The 17,137-nt window shown below is 40.6% G+C and overlaps 1 long non-coding RNA gene across 1 annotated transcript; it reads right to left on the minus strand.

The window, feature by feature from the left end:
- Nucleotides 1–831: 831 nt before the first annotated feature.
- LOC149845407 (uncharacterized) lies at nucleotides 832–16,751 on the minus strand. The gene is made up of 2 exons (XR_016430438.1): nucleotides 16,507–16,751; nucleotides 832–1,012 (listed from the first exon to the last, which is right to left on the minus strand). It is a non-coding gene; the product is annotated as an uncharacterized LOC149845407 (long non-coding RNA).
- Between the last annotated feature and the right edge of the window lie 386 nt (nucleotides 16,752–17,137).

Below are 17,137 nucleotides of genomic sequence, written 5' to 3' on the forward strand. Positions count from 1 at the left end.
AGGTCTATTTCTAGAATTTACTAGAAAAATAAGGAGCTATTTTGTAAAGTAAAGGATACCGGCTTCAAATTCAAAATAACAAGGGCCAAAAAACAGGATATAAGCAGCATTAACAGAAAAGAACAAGGGCAAAAAAGTAAATGAACCAGAAAAGGGACTTGACCGATATTATTAAAAAAGACCAGGGGTATCATTGTACTTTTGCATGTTTAACAAAAAGAACTGAACGTTCGAGAAACCAGAAAACTCGAGAAACAAATCATTCTCAGATCATTGTTCTTCTGCAATATATATATATATATATATATATATATATATATATATATATATATATATATATATATATATATATTTACTTTCATTCCCCTTCTGCGAAAATCTCTTTTGTGTTCAATCCTCCACCACAGGCAAGCCGATTGGCCCTTCGGTTGGGTTGCCAAAAAAATTTAGCACCACTGATGAGGTGGTGGACAATTCGGTGGAGGGCGATGAGGCAACGACGAAGAAAGGAAAAAAAATAGGTTAGTATCTTCTTCCCCTTGTTTTTTTTTTCATTTTAGTTTTTCAGAGACCAGTGGCTGCCGGATACCGGTGACCCACTGTGATTACCCCCTTTTTGTGTTTTTTTGTTTCCTCTTGACCAAAAGTAAAACTTTCCCTCTATTTTTTTAAGGCTAGCGTTCACTGCCTGTGACTTTGGGCAACGACGAAAAATGTCTGATCTTCGATGTTAGCAACTGAAGACCGATGCAGACTGTAACGACCTGATTTGAGGCCTCTCGAGCCTAGGTTTGTGGACGTTAGTTCCTGGAGGGAAATTACTCAATAATCTCAAAAAACAACTCCAAACCATGCCAGGATTTTTTTTTATTTAATAACTAAAGGTCCATACATCCATTTTTTTCCAATAACCATCCAAATGCATAAACAAAATAAAAGAGTAGAGGCAAACCATACTTTGATGTGGCAGAGTCGTACCAAGTCCTGTGAGTGACGGCAGCAGACCCTGAACCTACAGTTGCAACCAAAATAAATGGTTAGTCTACAACCCAGTAAGATTTTATTTACAAATAAACACAACTATTACAACTGTAGTGAGCTCTAAGCTCCTAGTCTTAGTTTAGTTTGCTATTTTACACACATGTTATTTATGAGTTTTACCCCCTTTTTCCGCATCTCTATTATCATTTTCAAACATATCTTCTACTCTAATTGGCTATTCGATACATAGACTCCTCGGGCGTAGTAACCCATGTAGACAACTCAGAGTCTACAATGTTGGCCAGACATATGAATCACTCACAACAACGTAGTCCAAAACTGCCCAGACTACAGACGCAGGTGTTGCAGCAACTCGACGGGAGCAAAAGAGCTCAAACGGTAGCTAGCCGAAGAGCTAGAGTGGCTATACCTGCCCCTCAAGTTGTCTCAAGGAACTATACCTGCCCCCAAGGTGTCTCAAGAAGCTATATCTGCCCCCAAGGTTTTGTGGTTCATGCTATATCCTACATGTGTCAAGTGGGCAATGTTTTAACCCCTAAGGGTCACCTAGAAACGTATGAGATATTCTCACGTTACTCATGAGGTACATACCTCAACATTGCCCCATACCATACCTCCTAGTCGAGTTCACATCATACACTGGGTGGTCATCCTATAGACAACTTTTACTCAACATTCACATCTTGAAGTCAGTGTTTTATACAATCCTTATTGTATATCCACTAGCTACTTTTTAATACATGTTTACATGTCTGAACTGTTAAGGATGACAACCCACCATAGATTAATTCACGACACTTACACTGCCCCTCCCAAGGCATAAGAGTGGCATTCCCAGGGTAATACCTACCCTGAGACTCTGAAACTCTACCCGGAGTTTTTACATAACATATTAATCTCATACATGCAATTATGTCATGCCACATTTATTTCATAACTCAGAAAATATGCATAATCAGGTTTAAGCATCACACTTGAACTTTATAGATTTCTAAGCTTGCAAAATAGTGTCTATTCACAAAACTAGTATACTTGAAGCATTGGAATCATATTGAAGAATGCCTAAACTAGTTGGCATGTGTTTTAATTAACTAAGGATGAATTTGCAAATGTTCACTTACCTGAAGTGCTTAAATTCCAAATTCTTAGTTTTACGCAACCATTGATCTAAAATCAATAAATACCTCATATCATTATCAAAATTACTAAAATACTCTTAGACTTAACTGCCAAATTTTGACTCCATTCATTCAGATTTTGTCCTCACATCTCCTACTAATGGATTTTACTCAAGCAGTAGAATCCACGGATTCAAGAATGGCATGAATCTGACTTCGGACACTTAGTTATGCTTTGTTTATTTTATAGGCATATCAAGGGTAAAATAGTCTTTTTGCTCTTTCAACCATTAACAGTGACCTCTACATCATCTTTACCTTATGTTACTTTAAGATCCATATCCATAATAAAAATTGGAACACTTAGGTCCTCAACTCAACTCTGATTTGGATCCTGGATTCGGTATTCTCGATCCAAACCCGCTTGAAATAGTTTGTCTGGATCTAAATTGGGTTGTCTTATCAGGTTCGACTTGAGTTTTGGGTCCAAACTGGGATCCAAAATTGAATCCAATTTGTAATCGAAAAATCGAGTCTTCGCTACTTCAATGTTTCCACCATGGTCGATCAATCAACCGCACACATATCTTTATATACCCTACGTGTTCAATTTGTCTCGGTCTAGACTGAGTTGGTCTGACCCATATTGGGTCCGTCTTTGGTTTGGGCCGAATTGGTCCACCATTACAAACCTGACTCGGTCAGCTAACTAATTCAGACCCGACTCGGTCCGAATAGACCGAGACGGTCTGTCACAACACACATAACTCATTTTTTTTTGTTTGGCTTGGTCTAGATACACCCAGACTGAGTCCCTCCAGTCTGTGCTCATTTTGGGTCACGTCCAGCCTGATGACCAACTCGACCTGCAGAAAATGCAGACCGAGCCTGTCATCTCGGTGTGCAATAGTTCTAGAAACTCTTACCGTTGCTGGATTATTGCAGCTTCCTGCAAGCAGGGCGGCACTGTTGGCGCTCGCCGGTGGCTGCCGATCCAATGGTGGTAGCAAGGGGAAAACCCCCTCTTTTTTTTGTGTGCTTGCAACTGACGAGGGCATTGGTCGGACCTCCTGCCTCCTCACAGCAGGTGGTCTATCCTTCTCCATTTTTCGTCACTGGCGATGACACTAGCAGAGAGGAAAACCCCTCTGCTGCTCCCTTTCCTCCATTGCAGGGCAGGGACAGGGTTCTCCCTGTCCTTGTTCTGTTGCAACTCGCCGACAACCATGAGGTTGCCGGTGACCTCTATAATAAACCAACGAGAGGCAGAGGGGACTTACCTGTCGATGACCGGTGGTGCTCCTCTCCCTCTTTGCCCTTTACGCTCCCTCTCTGCTCCTCTTGTGTTCGAATCGAGAAAGGGGGGGAGGCCCCTCATGGCTTTTATAGCCATGGGGTGTTGGTTCCCCCTCCTCTCGAAATAAATGGGGGCACCGCTCTTTCTCGCCCACGATCTGATTCGTGGGAGAGGAAGGGGTGTCATTTCCCTCTCCTTCCGTACCCCCCCCCCCCCACGACGGGGGAAGCGTTACAATTCCACCCTCCTTACAAAAAGATTCGTCTGGAATCTTTCTCGAAAATGATTGAGAAAATTATGCACGCATATCTACCTCATTCTCCCATGTAGCCTCATTCTTACTGTAATGCTTCTATCTCACTAGGACCATTGGGACAACCTTGTTTTTGAGCTTGTGCTTCTTAAATTCAATTACTTCAATTACTTCTTCCCAAATACTTAAATCTTCTTGGATGTTTAACATTGATTCTACTGTATCCAGTATATGTGAAGGGTCTGACACGTACTTTCTTAACATGGATACATGAAATACGTTATGTATTCTGGAGAGTGATGGAGGTAGTGCCAACTGATAGGTTATATATCCTATCCTTTTCAAAATTTCAAACGGCCCGATATATCTAGGACTTAATTTTCTTTTCTTCCCAAACCTCATTACCCCTTTAAATGGTGATATCCTAAAAAAGACATGATCACCTATCTCGAACTCCAACTCTTGTCGCCTCTTATCTACATAACTTTTCTGACGACTTTGGGTTGCTTGGAGTCTTTCACTGATGAATCTGATTTGCTTCTCCATTTGTTGAACCAACTCAGGTCCTAAAGTTTTTCTTTCACCAACTTGGTCCCAGCATAGAGGCATCCTACAATGTCTCCCATATAAGGCTTCATAAGGAGCCATCCCAGTACTGGCTTGGAAGCTGTTGTTATAGGCAAATTCAATTAGCGGCAGGATTTCGTGCCATGAATTGTGATACTCCAGTGTATAAGCTCGCAACATATCCTTCAATGTCTGGATGGTTCTTTTTGACTGCGTATCCGTCGGTGGGTGGAAAGATGTGCTCATTTTCAACTGAGTTTCCATTGCTTTTTAAAAGCTTTGCCAAAACTTGGAGGTAAATTTTAAATCTCTATCAGAAACAATGGAGTTTGGCACTCAGTGTAATCTCACTATCGTTTTTATAAAAAGATGAGCCAATTGTTCAAAGGAACACGTTGTCTTGCATGCGAGAAAATGCGCAGACTTGGTCAGTCTATCAATAATTACCCAAATTGCATTTAATCTCTCTCTTGTCTTAGGAAATCTTGTAACAAAATTCATCGTTATATTTGCCCACTTTCATACAGGAATAGGTAGTGGTTGCAATAGTCCACCCGGCCTCTGATGTTCAATCTTTACTTACTGACATATTAGGCACTTACTGACAAACTCAGCAACATCTCTCTTCATTCTATTCCACCAGAAATTATTCTTCAAATCTCTATACATCTTTGTACTTCCAAGGTGAATGGAATACTTGGAATGATGTGCCTCGGCAAGCAATTGTTTCCTAAGTTCCCCATCCTTAGGAATACATACCCAATCCCGAAATCTCGGCATACCTTGGTCATCTACTTTAAAATTTGGATCTTCACCATTATTTATTATTGACCTGATTCCTTCTAACTCTTGATCTAAGAGTTGTTTCTCTTTGATTTCATCCCAAATTTCTGACCCTAAAGTCGTCTAGACAAACATCAGTTGACCCGAAAGACATTGCACTTTTGGTTTTTGTTCTACAATGTTCACCAGCAGACTTGACATGGATAGTCTTGTGACTGATTTTGCTTTTTGACTGAGCGTGTTAGCTACTACATTAGTTTTCCCTGGGTGATACTTCAGTTCAAAATCATAATCTTTGATTAGTTTTAGCCATCGTCTTTGTCTCATATTTAATTCCTTTTGAGAGAACAAATATTTTAAACTTTGATGGTCAGTAAATACCTCAAATTATTCTCCATATAAGTAATGTCGTCATATTTTGAGTGTGAACACTATTGCAGTCAATTCTAGGTCATGAATTGGATAATTTATCTCATGCACCTTTAGTTGTCTTGAGGCATATGTGATAACCCTACTGTGTTGCATCAAGACGCAACCAAATCCTTTATGTGACACATCGCTATAAATGGTAAAACCTCCAGTGCCAGAAGGCAAAACTAACACTGGTGCAGTGGTTAATTGCTTCTTTATCTCTTGGAAGCTTTTCTCACACTTTTTATTTCATTCGAACTTCACATCTTTCTTTGTCAACTTAGTCATGGGAGCTGTCAATAGTGAAAATCCTTTCACAAAGTGTCTGTAATAACCAGCTAACCCCAAGAAACTTCAAATTTCAGTGGCATTCTTGGGTGTAGGCTAGTTGGTTACCGTTTTAACTTTTGTTAGGTCCACCATCACTCCTTCTTTACTAATGATATGTCCCAAAAATGACACTTGATCAAGTCAGAATGCACACTTAGAGAACTTAGCATATAACTTGTGATCTCTAAGCATTTGTAAAATGATTCTTAAGTGTACTGTGTGTTCTTCCTTACTAGCCGAATATATGAGGATGTCATCTACGAACACCACCACAAACTTATTCAAGAATGGTTTGAACACTCGATTCATTAACTCCATGAATGCAATTGGGGCATTCATTAGCCCAAAGAGCATGACTAGGAACTCATAATGACCATATCTTGAGCGAAACACTGTCTTGGCAACATCCTCTTCTCGAATCCTTAGTTGATGATACCCAGAACGTAGATCCAACTTAGAAAAACATGTTGCACCTTGAAGTTGATCAAATAAATCATCTATCCTTGGCAGAGGATACTTGTTCTTTATTGTCACTGCATTTAATTTACTATAGTCGATATACATACGCAATGACCCATCTTTCTTTTTCACGAATAAGATCGGTGTGCCCCAAGGTGATACCGATGGTCGGATAAATCCGATATTCAGCAACTCCTGCAGCTGATCTTTGAGTTCTTTGAGCTCCGCAGGTCCCATCCTATATGGAGGAATAGAAGTGGGTGTTGTACCTGGAGCTAGATCTATCTGGAATTCGACTTCCCTATCCGGTGGAAGTCCTGAAAGTTCTTCGAGAAAAACATCCATGAATTCTCGTATAATCTCTACCTCTGTGACTGAGAGTTTATCGTCAACTTCAGTCTTCATATAAGCCAAGTATCCAATACAGCCCTTCTGTAGATACCGATTGGCTTAAAGATATGAAATAATAGTCGGTTTCACAAGTTTTCTAATGCCTTGAAAGGTAATAATTGAGGTTTCAGGTTGTTCAAAACTGACACTTTTTCCTCGACAATTAATCGTTGCATGATGGTTAGATAATCAATTCATACCCAAGATAATGTCCACTCCCTTAAAGTCCAATATTAGAAGGTCTACCGACAATAGACGTTCTTCGACTTGTACTGTACATCCTTGGATGACTTTATCTATATACACTGACTTTCCTACTGGTGTCTCTACTTGATATTTTATTTCTAGAGATACAGGTGAAATAGGTAATAGTGCAGCAAAAGTAAGGGTGATGAAACTATGTGTAGCCCCTGAGTCAAAGAGAACATGTGCACTAACACCAGAAATTTGGAGTGTACCTTCCACCATGTCAGGAAACTAGTGAGAAAGGGGTGCAGGCACATGGAATCTACAACCATACTTGGATTGTTATGAAGAGGGTGGAGTTGATAATGATTCGGAGGTGAGTGAGGTGGAGTATATGTGGTACTGATGGTGTTTCCATGTGAATGCATGGGATAAGTGAAGTGATAGGTGCAACATAGTGTGTGCACAGTGGAGTGAGTGTAGCAGTTGCAGCTGTTGGAATGGTGATGTAGATAGGAAGGTGGAAGGTAAGTGCTGGAAGGTGGTATTGTAGGGATGATAGGAAGTGCAATAGTGAGGGAATGAAATTGTTGGGGCTGGAAGTATAATCGGTGCTATGGAGAAGGTGAAGTAAATGAACATACGGATGCCGTGTGGTGAGGGTATGCAGGGAAAGATGAGGGAGAGATAGGAGATGCTATAGTGTGAGGGGTTGCATTTGAACAATGTGTTGGAGATAGTAGGTGTAGATAGCAGTGCTGGAGTGCTGAAGGGATGAGCAGCAGAGGTGGTGGTGCTGCAGCAAGTCATGGAGAAGTGATGGCAACGTGCTGGGGTGCTGAAATGGAAGGCAACTGGGAGTGTGCAGCAAAAGTGTTGTTGTGGCTGGGCATAGGAAGCCACAGTAGGGGTTCTACGAAGGTGAATATATCAAGTGTTATGCAATGTAAAGACAGTGGGTAGTGAAGTGCCTATGTAGGTGTTGTAACTGGGTAGGAAAAGGAAGATGCTAGGGCTGAAAGTGGTGTTGTAAGTGGCAGTAGTGGAATGAAAGGGACGGCTAGCAAGGTGCATAAGTGGAGCTGTGAATGCTAGGGCAACAGGGGAATATGTGCAGTGGCTACAACAAGTGCAGGGAGTGTAGTGACATATGTACATGACACAAGTGTTGTAACAGTGCAGCAGGTGTTAGTGAAAGTGGATCAGTGTGCTGTAGGTAAGCATTGTTGCGGGGGCTAAGTGAAGGTATAGGTGAAGTTGAGTGGAGATGTGAGGTGCAGGAGATGTAAAACTAATGTATGCATTTAGGATGACCTGAATTACAGATTTTGCCCTACGGTTATGAGTTAGAGTATGTGGAATGGCCTCAAAAGCTACTGCAGTAGCTTCATAGGGTCACTTTTCAATGCCTTCTATTGACAAACTTTTCTGCTTGAGGGTTGTAGAAATAGTTAAATTAGAAGCAACACCACTGGGGACAAACTTTGGGTCCTTGATAATGCCCCTTGCTACGGATATTGCATCTTGCAAATTCCTCTCGACTACATTCAGAAGGTCATTACTGGCACCTCTTAGAAGAACTGTACATGCCTCTGGATCTTTTCAGTCCACAATAAAGGCTAAGAACTCATTCCCGATCTTCTTTATCTCAAAAGCCCTGCTCCTGTTCCATCATCAGGTTCTTGCAGCTCATCTAGTTTATTAACTATAACAACACCAGTGGCTTTTGCAACTCTGTTGTTGTCAATCCTCCTTAACTTTCTAACAGCACTTACTCCAGTCCTACTCAAATGATGGCAAGCTAAATCGCTTAGACCTTTCTCTGTGATTACCAAATCGGGTTTGGACTTCCACATTTGTGCACATAGATCCCCAATATATTCTCCTTTTTTTTTATTTGTTATAAACAAAACATCAAGAATGCAACAGGAAAAGGGCTCATACAGGAAAGTGGTGTGTAGAATGAAGCTAAATGAAAAAAAAAAGTCCTCCTCAGATATTCACATAAAATGCATGTAGAATAGTTATAATTCCTCCATTCAACTCATATAGATGCAGGATAACATTGATTGAAATAAATATCCAGCGAGTACTGTTTTCTTTTTCTCTTTTTTTCTTTTTCTTTTTTAAAGAAAACATCAAGAAGTTACAGATATAAATCCACATACAAAGATAAATTCTAAAATATGGAAGAATAAATAATTGAATTTTTTAATTTCTCGCAATCAAAGCCTTAAAACGTGTTGGACATAGAGAGAAATTAAGAAAAGGGGATGTGAACACTTGCCAAGAACTTGATTCAAGTAACTATCAGGGTTTTATTTTGAAGATTGTGGAAATGAATACAAAACCATTTAGTTGTCAACACATACATATAAATACACCACAAAAGAAAGGAGGAAAAGGGTAATGTTGCTACATAGCCCCTTCGCCTGTCTACCATCAGAAATTAGCATGTTAAGGTCCCAGCCATTGACATGCAAACTTCGAAGGGCATGGGTTTCTTACTGAATCCACAATTATTGCCCATTCAGAAGTACTCAACGACAGAGACCCACAAATGGCCATGAATGATGTTGTTTGAAGACATGGATTGTAAGCTCTTACACATGTGATGGTTGACAGAATGTTATGACAGTAAATGAGTTATGTAAGGGGATGATGCAAGAGCATGAAATTCGTGGGAGAGAAGTACTAAGGTTGAAATCTGAACATAATGCAGAACAAAGAGACATTGTAACAACATGAACAGTGTGAATGCAACAGGGATTGCATGATGGATGCAAACCGAAAATTATAAGGACATACGCAGAATAGATGGCATATAACACTAACAGTGACTCAGGGGAATGGGAAATGAGAGGGGTCGATCAATGAAATGGTGCTATGCATGAACGATGATAGTGTATCATGAATGAATCAAACAGAAGGTATGATGAGCAAACCCACTTATGCAATGTAATAGACTATTCAAAATGAAACGAGAAGTTAAATGCAAAACCGAAAACCAAAATGAAAATGAGATACGGGTCAGAATTGCCATACATAAAACGATGATGGAACAGATCAATGCACAGAATGAAATGCCTAAATAATGAATGATCACGTTGGAAGTAAAAAAATTTGCAGATGAGAGGGGTATCGTGAAGGGGATGTACACAGATGATATTGGTGAATGGGTAATGATGAATGAGATGTGAACAATACCGATAGCATCCAAAGAGAAATTGCAGCACTAAAGACTAAATGTGGCATACAGAGCCTATCGAACATCAGGATGCACTAATGAGGTAAAGTGAAAAAGACTTTGACGCAAATCTGAAGCTAATGAGCTTGCAGATTTGGTACTCTTGAATAGGAACAAGGAATGAACATATCATGATACTTAACATGGATAAATGTAGATCGATTTATTTAAAACGATCAGGCATATCTATTGCATCGAAACCCTTGGATACTTCAAAATAGGGTATCGACCTCAAATCAACACTGATTGAGGCCGATATTTATGGTGCCCAATTATTTGATAGAAAATATGATACTTTAGCAATGGAAATCACCATGAAAACTCAATACAAAAACGAAAGAAGCGAATTCTAGAAAATAAAATGTGTAATTAAGAGAACATGAAATGGAAAAGGGGAAGAGAAGAAGGAATTAACCACGGGAAATCTTCAAAAACCAGAGGGATAAACTCAGAGGGGAAGAAGGTGACTCTTACCTTAATGGAGTTGTGAAGGAGAGGAGTCTTTCTTCTGAACGCCGAGTGAATTCGACTCCTTCAAACAAGAAAAGCAGAGGAAGGGGAAAAGGAGAAGAAAGAAGGAGAAGAAGGCTCGATGGTGGGGTGAAGACGATGGATCGAATGGCAATGGGGAGGTGAGAATAGATTTGCAGTGGAGAGGTGAAAGGTGTATCCCCCTCGACCCCCCCCCCCCCCCCACGGCTCTTCTTATAACAAAAGGTTGTTGGGGTTTTTACAAATTGGGTCCATTGGGTTTTGGTTTTTTTCAAAATGATGGTCCTTTACAAAGTTTTCTCAAAAGGGGTTTTAACTACGAAAATGCTTTCAAAAGAGGGTTAAGCCATTTTTTTTAATTTTCTCTTTTTTTTTCTTTGTGTTTTAGATAAAAACCTAAAATATGAGGAAAATACAAGGGATGGGGTCTTAACGGGGTTTTTGAAACTTTTTTGTAAAATATTTGTTTTAAAACTTGAAGTTTTTATAAAAGAAGGTTTTTTTTAAAATATAGGGTTAATATTTTAGAAATTTTCAAAAAATGGATCTGGATCCAGAGTTTTTGAGAAAATACTCGAGTTTTGGATCTTGAATTGAGGAATAAAGAATAGTGGATCCAAATGGATACTGGATGAACTGTCTGAGCCATTCAGAAAATTATTTTTGTATTTTTAGAATTTTGAATTAAAAATTAGATAATAGGGTTCAGAATTGGATTTGGATATCAGATCCGGATCCGAGATTGGGTCAGATATGGAATTTGAATTTGGATTCCCATGAATCTGAGAAATAAATGAAATTTTGATCAGAAATTGACCCAATTTATTCAAAGGATGGGGCCAGGGGAAAAAGGATTTTTTTTTTAAAATTTGGGGTGTTCACAGGCTAGTTAAGGCTTCTTGCAGAGTTGCTGCATAAACTCGGCCTGGAGCAACTGGTTTCTCCCTGGGTTTTGCTCCTTCTCCCTGTACTGGCTGGGGACATTTCTTTGCAATGTGTCCCATTTGTCCGCAATTGTAACATTTGATATTCTTTTCATCATAACGACCATCATGCCGAAAGCTGCAAGTCCTACAACCATTGTTGCCCTTGGAAGGTGTTCCTCGGTATCGAGGTTTCTTAGCTTTTGGTTGTTCAGGCTTCTTTCCCTGCTGCTTATTGTTGTTTTATGTACTGCTTCCCTCCTGTGGCTTCGAAGATTTGTCATTGCTTTGCCTCTTCTTGAAAAACCTCTAGGATGATGAACTAGTTTGTCCCTATTGTACTTGCTTGAATTTCTCCTGTACCGCCGGTTTTGTTGTTTGAGCATCCCAAAACTCGTACCGAGATGCCATCTCTACCAATCTGTCGAACCTCTGAATTTGCAGAGGTCCTACCATCCTCAGAATTTCAGGCTTTAGTCCATGCTCATATAGTTTGTATTTTTGCTTTTCAGTAGATAATAAAGCCTTCACAAATCTGGATAATGAATTGAACTTGACGGTGTAGGCTGCTACGCTCATGCTTCCCTGTTTGAGCTTTCTAAATTCCTCTTCTTTCTCCATCCTCTCAATCCTGAGAAAGAATTGTTTGTAGAACTTGTTCCTGAAGGTGATCCAGGGAATAAACTCTCTGCTACTCAGGACATCTCTGATGGATCGCCACCAGTACTCAGCATCCCCAATTAAGTTGGATGTCATGACCCATGCTTTCTGGTCCTTTGGGCACTATATCGTATCCAGTGCTTTCTCCACTTGCATTATCCATTTCTCTACTGCTACTCCTCCAGGAGTTTCATCGAACATGGGCACTCTCATATTTTTGAACTTCTCAGCCTAAGAACTGCTTCCTGACGCTACTTGGTTTTGACTTTGATGCAGTGAATTTTGTAACAGCTCATACAAAATTCTTTTTGTGGTATAGCTGGGAGGCACACCACTACCAACTGTAGCACGTTCTTGCCGAGGTGAAACTGGTGAAGCACCTCCACCTTCTGCTCCCATGCTCCTTAGAGGTAGGTTGTTTGATGCCTGTGGAGACACGGGACCAATGGGGCTGGCAGCACTTCTCCTTGTAGAACCCTCATTCACATGCCTCGCTTGAGAAGGGCTTACTTGACTCCTGCTTACTTGGGAACCTCTTGACTGATAAGATCTTCCCTGATGAGTCCTCATACTGCAACATGAGTAGAGTGATTACTAATAGATTATATTTACTTACTCATTCAGATTCTCACAGGTTTTACACATTCGTTGAAAGAAATTTACTATTTATTAATAAAAACAACGTTTTTACAACTTTTCACGGGTTCTTCTGTAATACAACCCGTTACTTACTACGAACGCTAGGTAACCATAGGCCTTTATTACATGACTTAAACAAAATAAACACTAAGGTGTCGGGGTACGAGGGGTGTAAAATGGTTTTTCTTCTTCCTTAGAGTCTGAAAGAACCCTAACTGGTGTTGGCACTGTCATGTTGTTAAAAGCACGTAAGTATGTGTGCCTATTCATATGCCCTCTGCCTCTCCTTAGTAAGGACATTCCTCGAAGAGGTTGTATAGATTCTCTTATTTGTTCCTCTTCTACGACATTAGTGCACCTACCTTATTGTACCATCGACTTTTGAACACCCTCGTGACAGGAGGTATTGGGTTTCTCTTGACTTCTTCCGCTATTGGTAGGTGTAGTATTGCTCGGTTTTGCCCTATTTTGGCCTAAACGAGGCCTACTGTAGCCTGAACAACCTGTTGCAGCTCCTCTACCATCTCGATTTGCCAGTGAACCTCTTCTGACATACCTGTATGGAGGACGTCCTCGTGGCCCTGGCGATTCTCCAACGGGTGGTTGGGGTGGTGATACCCCTTCCTTCCGTTCATTATGCCCCCAGTTATTTATTGTGACTAAAACTAGGGTTGGAGAAGGAACGGGAGGTATCATATTCCCCATTGCCCTAGTGACGTCTGACATGGCCGTCATGAAGAGTGAAAGGACAACAACCATCTGATCCGTCTGAATCACTTCGGGATGTCTGTGCCTCCCAGAGTTTCAACTGCCTCTACGGTCGCTCTCATTGCCACTATCGTTGTTAGCGTTCATTCCTGCTAACAAGAGGCAATCATAAGTTCAGGACCTACATGAACCTTCCTATGACTCATTTTCTACATAATCATTTGGATAGTTGCGATAATTGTTGTTTTAGGACCTTTAAATTATTTCGATCCAAATAAAATGCATTTTTCAAAATCCAACTTTTCTTATCAAACCTAGCTCTGATACCACTTATAACGACTGGATCTAGGGCTTCTCGAGCTCGAGTTTGTGGACGTTAGTTTTCGGAAGAAAATTACTCAATAATCTCAAAAAACAACTCCAAAGCATGCCAAATTATTTTTTTTTCATTTAATGACTAAAGGTCCATACATCCATTTTTTTCCAATAACCATCCAAATGCATGAACAAAATAAAAGAGTAGAAGCAAACCATACTTTGATGTGGCTGATATGATAGAGTCGTACTAAGTCCTGTGAGTAACGGCAGCAGACCCTGAACCTACAATTGCAACCAAAAGAAGGGGTAGGTCTATAACCAGTAAGATTTCATTTACAAAAAAACACGACTGTTGCAACTGTAGTGAGCTCCTAGTCTTAGTTTAGTTTGCTACTTTAAATACATGTTATTTATGAGTTTTACCCTTTTTTTTTGCATCTCTATTATCATTTTCAAACATATCTTCTACTCTAATTAGCTATTCCGGAAATAGCCTCCTCGGACGTAGCAACCCATGTAAACAATTCAGATTCTACAATGTTGGTCAAACATATGAACCACTTACAACAACGTAGTCCAAACCGGCTCAGACTACGAACACAGGTGCTGCAGCAACTTGCCAGTTGCAAGCCGAAAGCAAAGGAGCTCAAACGGTAGCTAGCTAAAGAGTCAGGGTGGCTATACCTGCCCCCAAGGTATCTCAAGGAGCTATACCTGTCCCCAAGGTGTCTCAAGAAGCTATACCTGCCCCCAAGTTTTTGTGGTTCATGCTACATCCTACATGTGTCAAGTGGGCAATGTTTTAACCCCTAAGGGTCACCTAGAAACGTCTGAGATATTCTCACGTTACTCACGAGCTACATACCTCAACATTGCCCCAGACCATGCCTCCTAGTCGAGTTCACATCATACTACACTGCGTGGTCATCCTATAGACAACTTTTACTCAACATTCATATCTTGAAGTCAGTGTTTTATACAATCCTTAATGTATATCCACTAGCTACTTTTTAACACATGTTTACATGTCTGAACTGTTAAGGATGACAACCCACCATAGATTAATTCACGACACTTACAATGCCCCTCCCAAGGCATAAGAGTGGCATTCCTAGGGTAATACCTACCCTGAGACTCTGAAACTCTACCCGGAGTTTTTACATAACATATTAATCTCATACATGCAATCATGTCATGCCACATTTATTTCACAACTCAGAAAATATACATGATCAGGTTTAAGCATCACACTTGAACTTTATAGATTTCTAAGCATGCAAAATAGTGTCTATTCACAAAACTAGCATACTTGAAGCATTGAAATCATATTGAAGAATGCCTAAACTAGTTGGCATGTGTTTTAATTAACTATGGAGGAATTTGCAAATGGTTACTTACCTGAAGTGCTTAAATTTCAAATTCTTAGTTTTACGCAAATATTGATCTGAAATCAATAAATACCTTGTATCATTATCAAAATTACTAAAATACCCTTAGACTTAACTGTCAAACTCTGACTCCATTCATTCAGATTTTGTCCTCACATCTCCTACTAATGGATTTTACTCAAGCAGTAGAATCTGCAGATTCAAGAATCACATGAATCTGACTTCAGGCACTTAGTTATGCCTTATTTATTTTGTAGGCATATCAAGGGTAAAATAGTCTTTTTGCTCTTTCAACCACTAATAGTGACCTCTACATCATCTTTACCTCATGTTACTTTAAGATCCACATCCATAATAAAAATTGAACCACTTAGGTCATCAACTCAACTCTAATTTGGATCCTGGATTTGGTATTCTTGATCCAAACCCGCTTGAAATAGTTTGTCTAAATCTAAATCGGGTCATCTTATTAGGTCCGACTTGAGTTTTGGTTCCAAACTGGGATCCAAACCTGAATCCAATTTGTAATGGAAAAATCGAGTCTTCGCTACTTCAATTTTTTCACCGCGCTCAATCAATCAATCGCACTCATATGTTTATATACCCTACGCGTCCAATTTGTCTCAGTCTAGTTTGAGTCAGTCTGACCCATATTGGGTCCGCCTTTGGTTTGGGCTGAATTGGTCCACCATTACAAACCCGACTCGGTCTGCTAACTAATTCAGACCTGATTTAGTCCAAATAGACCGAGACGGTCTATCACAACACGCATAACTCATTTTTTTTCGTTTGGCTTGGTTTGGACACATCCAGACTGAGTCCCTCTAGTCTACGCTCAGTTTGGGTCTTGTCCAGTCTGATGACCGACTCGGCCTGCAGAAAATGCAGATTGAGCCTGTCATCTCGACATGCAATAGTTCTGGCAACTCCTACCATTGCCGGATTGTTACAGCTTCCTATAAGCAGGCCGGCACCGTTGGCGCTCGCCAGTGGTTGCCGATCCAACGATGATAGCAGAGGAAACTCCCTCCCCCCCCTCCCCCCCCCCCCCCACACACACACACACACATTGCCCCCCCCCCATTTTTTTTTGTCTGCAACCGACGAACGCATTGGTTGAACCTCCTGCCTCCTCGCAACAGGCGGTTCGTCCCTCTCCATTTTTCGTCACCGGCTGTGACATTAGCAGAGGGGAAAACCCCTCTGTTGCTCCCTTTCCTCCATTGCAAGGCAAGGACAGGGTTCTCCCTATCCTTGTTCTATTGCAACTCGCCAGCAACCATGGGGTTGCCGGTGACCTCTATAATAAACCAACGAGAGGCAGAGGAGACTTACCTGTCGATGATCGGTGGTGCTCCTCTCCCTCTTCTCCCTTCACGCTCCCTCTCTGCTCCTCTGGTGTTCGAATGGGGAAAGGGGAGGAGGCCCCCCATGGCTTTTATAGCCATGAGGTGTTGGTTCCCCCTCCTCCCAAAATAAATGGGTGCACCGCTCTTTCTCTCCCACAATCTGATTCGTGGGAGAGGAAGGGGTGTCATTTCCCCCTCCTTCCGTAACCCCCCCCCACGACGGGGGGAGCATTACACAAACCCTGATCTGGGTCTGCTTCTTAAAAAAATAGTGAATGGTTTGTTTGTTTGTTTTTTCTTTAGGCGACAACAAAAACAGAAAAGTTTTTTTTTCCTTCAGGCGACGGCAAAAACTAAGATTTTTTTTTAAGATTAGAGGTCACCAAAAAAAGAAAAATCGGTGACCTTCTAGTGGCTAGACGCAAACCTCAATTCGAGGTATGTGTTTTTTTATTTATAAAGAAAATGGAACCCTAAAAACAAAGAGGGTTTCCTTGTAGGGGTTTTCCCAAATAAAAAAAAATCACACAAAAAAAAAGACAAGTTTTTCCTTTTTTTGTTTCGAACAGACCCGATTCAGGGTCCTTTTTTTCTTCAGGAAATGGAACCCAAAAAAA

This window comes from Nuphar pumila, chromosome 2 (assembly GCF_984573655.1).
Source record: "Nuphar pumila chromosome 2, dmNupPumi1.hap1.1, whole genome shotgun sequence".
Classification (NCBI taxonomy): domain Eukaryota; kingdom Viridiplantae; phylum Streptophyta; class Magnoliopsida; order Nymphaeales; family Nymphaeaceae; genus Nuphar; species Nuphar pumila.